This window comes from Gossypium arboreum, chromosome 7 (assembly GCF_025698485.1).
Source record: "Gossypium arboreum isolate Shixiya-1 chromosome 7, ASM2569848v2, whole genome shotgun sequence".
Lineage (NCBI taxonomy): Eukaryota > Viridiplantae > Streptophyta > Magnoliopsida > Malvales > Malvaceae > Gossypium > Gossypium arboreum.
Window position 1 is genome coordinate 19,816,910 of NC_069076.1, and position 5,347 is coordinate 19,822,256.

The window sequence follows — 5,347 nt, forward strand, 5'->3', positions numbered from 1 at the left end:
TTTTTGTTTATTGCTGGACCTCTGACTAAGTTGTTGCATAAAGGGGTACCGTTTAACTGGACTAATAAGTAGCAGGAAAGTTTTGAGAAGATGAAAAAAGTTCTGACTGAGGCTCCTGTCTTGATTCAGCCAGCGTCTGGGGGAGAATTTACTATATACAATGATGCATCACACATTGGTTTGGGTTGTGTATTGATGCAAGAAGGTAAGGTTATGGCTTATGCGTCTCGTCATCTTAAGATGCATGAGGCAAACTATCCAACACATGACTTGGAGTTGGCTGCGGTGGTTTTTGCACTAAAAATTTGGAGGCATTACTTGTACGGTGAGAAGTGTATTATTTATACAGATCACAAGAACCTCAAGTATTAATTCATAATATAATTAATTTTAATTTATACCCAATTTAATTTGGCTAAATAAATTAATATTAATTAATTCTGGAAAAAGTGGTCTAGTTGAACCGAACCGATTGAAGTGAACCAGCCATATGCTGACCTAAATCAGCTTATTAGCTGATTAAATAAGCTTGCAAAGAAACACTTGAAGTCTTGTCAAAGTTGCATTCAAACCCCTCCACAATTGGTGGATTTTTGGATTTGCCCCAAGCCATTTTTAGAAAAGTTGAAAGCATCAACTTTGCCACATAGGTGGCTGGCCAAGGGGTGGCTCTTTGGCTGCTATTTTTAGACAATTTCAGCTGCCACACTCAGCTATAAAAGCCTCCATTGGCTTATCATTCAGAGCATCTCATTCATTCCTCATTCATGTCACATCACTTCTCTCATCTCTCATTCTTTTTCTCTCATTTTTCCATTACAATTCCCTTACTCTTTTGCCAATTTCTTCCCTTGGAAAATGGGTGCTCTTCAACCATTTTGGTGTAGGAATTGAGTGTTCATCGAAGCCTTGATCAGCAAGGACAAAAGAAGGAAGAACAGAGTAACCAAGTCAAGCCTCGGAAAACCACCGGATTTGATTCTTGTTCCCTATCTCTTTAATTTTTGTTGTTGTTATGATGAACATATCTATGAGTATTCATGTTGTCGGAATGGTTAATTTAATCATCTTAGTTTTAATTTAATTCATGTTGGGTTGATTGCATTTTATCTTCTTAAATTGTTAAAATTCTGTTTATGTTGTTATAGGCCTAGGCAAAATGCTTGATTAAGTAAAATAATGCCTAAGTTATTCTTACATTACGACTGTGAGGTAACTAATGAATTAATTATTTAAACGGATTGAAATTGTAATTAATTGACACAGTACTTGATCAGTGCATGTTTGTTCTTCTAAGGTAGCTGAAGGTTAAATTAGCAATGTATCTGGCAATATTATTGCCTTGCATAACTTGCAAGATTATTGTGATTAAACTGTTTCAAGGTAGGGATACCTTGTTACCTCACATAGTATTTTATATGCTTGTTAGATTTAATTAATTGTTTGAATTGACATAGGGATATGCAAGAGATTAGTTCAGTTTGATGAGTATGTATGTGTAATAACATGTTTGCTTACTAGAATCTGTTTAGTCGATTGAATTGACATAGGGATATATCAAGAGATGAATGGATTTTGGTATGTAAGTATGTTCATAAGTTAGCAAATTAGAGGGTTGCCGTTATTTTATTCATAACAATATAAACATAAGTTTAATAATTCTAAGATGAGAAGTGTAATTAATCCAACACAATTATATCATCTTGACTAAATCTTATTTTGAAATCGTGCATTAAAACTTTATTTTACTTTATTTATTTATTTATTTTAATTTTCTTAAGTTTTTAATCACCCCCTCTTTAAACAAAATATTTTTATTCACCAAAGTGTTTTAAATTGCATTCATAAATAGTCCTTTTCACAGTCCCTGTGGGTACGATAACTCGACATTTACTTGTTACTTTATTACTTGTTGCGATTCTGTACACTTGTAAATTTCCGTCATTTCAAGTTTTTAGCACCATTGCTGGGGGCTGTTTATGAGTATTGATCGAATTATTGACCTACTCCCTGTAGATCCTGAGATAGAAAGAACTTTTCGACAGGGAAGAAGACAAGCAAATTAGCGGAGGACCAAAGAGACGAACTTCGAAAATCCAATCCAAGGAAATGGAGCAAACCCTACTCAAAATCCTATCCTTATTGCTGACAATAGGGATAGAGCTTTACGAGAGTACGTCGTGCTAGTATTTAATGATCTTAATCCGGGTATTAGGAGACCCGAAATTGAGGTAAAATAGTTCGAGCTGAAGCCAGTCATGTTCCAGATGCTTCAGATAGTTTGCCAATTTAGTGGAATGCCTACCGAAGATCCTCACCTACACTTAAGACTATTTTATGGACGTGAACGATTCTTTCAAGTTAACCGGAGTACCCAAAGATGCATTATGATTGAAGCTGTTCCCATATTCGCTGAGGGACAGAGCTCGAGCCTGGTTGAACTCATTGCCACCAAACTTAATTTCCACACAGTAAGAGTTAGCAGAAAGATTCCTTGTGAAGTATTTCTCACCTAGCAAGAATGATAAGTTGAGGAACGAGATCATTGCCTTCCAACAAATGGATGATGAGTCCTTGTATGAGGCATGGGAAAGGTACAAAGAGTTATTACAAAAGTGCCCTCATCATGGAATCTCACATTGCATCCAACTTGAGTCATTTATAATAGTCTCAATGCTCACATAAGGATGGTAGTGGACGCTTTTGCTAATGGTGCTCTCCTTTCTAAGTCTTACAATAAGGCTTATGAAATTATCGAGAGAATTTCCAGCAACAATTACTAATGGCCAACCAACCGAGCAGCGTTAGGAAGACGAGTTGCTAGAATACATGAAGTAGACACTCTTACATCACTTGCATCTCAGGTATCATCAATATCCTCAATGCTTAAAAATCTTAATACTAATGGGTCTAACAGTTTTTTAGCACAGCCGCCAAATCAATTTGAAAATATAGCATGTGTTTATTGTGGGGAAGGACATTTGTTCGAAGAATGTCCATCAAACCCAGAATCCATGTACTACATAGGTAACCAGAACCAAAACCGAGGAAGGCAAGGACTGCAATCCAATTTTTATAACCCATCGTGGCAAAACCACCTGAATTTTTCCTAGAATAACCAAGGAGCTGGAACTAGTAATACTTATGCCCAACCTAGATCAACCCAGTCACCAAGTTTTCCCCAACAAGTTTAGAAACCAACCCAAGCTGAACCATCCAATGGCTTAGAAAATCTGTTGAAGGCATACATGGTCAAGAATAAGGCCTTAATCCAAAGCCAACCACTTACATTGAAAAACCTAGAAAACCAGATGGGCCAGCTTGCAACTGAACTCAGGAATCGACCACAAGGTGCTTTACTTAGTGATACGGAAAATTTAAAGAATCCGGAGAAGGAGCATTACAAAGTATTAACATTGAGGAGTGGAAAGATAGTAGTGCCCAACACCATTGAAGCTAAAAAGGAGTAAGCTGATGCTCAAGAATCAGAGGAAGTTCAACCGAGTGTTGAAATTCCAATTTCACAAGAACCAGAATCTGCAAAACCCAACAAGGTAATTTTAGAACCAGCTAATTTTAATCAACTAACAACCCCGTCAGATGCAGAATTGCCACGGAAGACGAATCAACCAGCTCCAGTAAATAAACCACCACCACCCTACCCTCAAAGATTTCAAAAGCAGAAGTAGGAGATTTAATTCAATAAGTTACTAGACGTACTCAAGCAACTTCATATCAACATCCTATTGGTTGAAGCACTTGAGCAAATGCTGAACTACGTCAAATTCATTAAGGATATCTTGTCCAAAAAATGAAGACTCGGAGAATTTGAGACGGTAGCTCTGATGAAGGAATGCAATACATATCTTTAAGATAAACTACCCCCAAAATTGAAGGATCCTAGATGTTTTTCCATACCTTGCAACATTGGAGCAACATATTTGTGGTAAGGCACTATGTGACTTGGGTGCGAGTATCAACTTGATGTTTATGTTAATATTTAGAAAGCTAGGGATAGGTGATGTTAGACCTACTACGGTTACACTTCAATTAGCAGATCGATCCTTAGCACATCTAGAAGGAAAAATAGAGGACGTATTGGTATGTGTAGATAAATTTATCTTCCTTGCTGATTTTGTTATCCTAGACTTTAAAGCAAACAAAGAAGTGCTAATTATCTTAGGAAAACCGTTCTTAGCAATAGGAAGAACCCTTATTGATTTGTAGAAGGGTGAGCTTATTATGCGTGTTCGGGATGATCAGGTAACATTTAATGTTTTTAAGTCTATGCGATTTCCTGACACAATTGATGATTGTTCTGCAGTATCTGATTTAGAAGATTTAATAGTGGAGAAGGAGCTCAACTATGTGAAGGATCCATTGGACAAATTTTGACATTAGATTCTCTGAATGATGAAGAGGAGGATGAGTACTTAGCTTTGTTAGAAGCTAATTAAAGGGGATTTATTCCGCAATCTCACTTTGAATCTTTGGAGTTAGAGGAAAGGGATTATGCCCTACCAAAAGCGTCAATCGAGGAGCCACCTAAATTAGAACTCAAGGTACTACCTTCACATCTAAAATATGTTTATTTAGGTAACTCTTCTACTCTGCCTGTGATTGTTTCAGCAAAATTAACTATTGAGCAAGAATAGAAACTCATCTTAGTGTTGAAACAATTCAAGAGGGCTATCAGATGGAGCATAACCTATATTCGCGGTATTAGCCCATCTGTATGCATGCACAAGATCATACTAGAAGATGGCGAGAAAGGGACGATTGATGGAAAATGAAGACTGAACCGCATCATGAAAGACGTAGTAAATAAAGAAATCATTAAGTGGTTAGATGCGGGTATAATTTATCCCATCTCAGATAGTTCATGGGTAAGTCTAGTTTAGTGCGTGTGTAACATCCTGATTTTCGGGTTTATTCGCAATTTTCAATATTTTGTAAAGATTTTTAAAATTTTGTATTTGGATGTGGAATTAGTATTTTGAGTAGGTAAATGGGCTTATAGAAGGCCTATGAGTTGGCCAAAATCCAGTTGAGTTTTTAGAATTTTAGACTTAGGAGTTAGGGGTTCTGGCTAAGTGGCCTTAAGTGGAGTGATGGGTAAATTGCATCACAAATGTGCCTTTGGTAAAGTGGCTAAGTGACGCCACTAGGGAGCTATGAAGGTGGCATGTAAGTGTTGGGGGAAGACCTGGGTTCGATTCCCTTTGTTGGCAAATAGATGCATTTATTTTTTAGTGCAGGAGGGGTAAGTGTTGGAGTTCAGGTGGATTCTGCTAGAGGAGAGTTGGATCAGTTTAAATGCTTGGATTAAGGAGTGATAAGGGGAGAG

General features: G+C 37.1%; 1 non-coding gene across 1 annotated transcript; it reads right to left on the reverse strand.

The window, feature by feature from the left end:
• Window positions 1–2,526: 2,526 nt before the first annotated feature.
• LOC128295786 (small nucleolar RNA R71) lies at window positions 2,527–2,633 on the reverse strand. Its single transcript, XR_008286337.1, has one exon. It is a non-coding gene; the product is annotated as a small nucleolar RNA R71 (small nucleolar RNA).
• Between the last annotated feature and the right edge of the window lie 2,714 nt (window positions 2,634–5,347).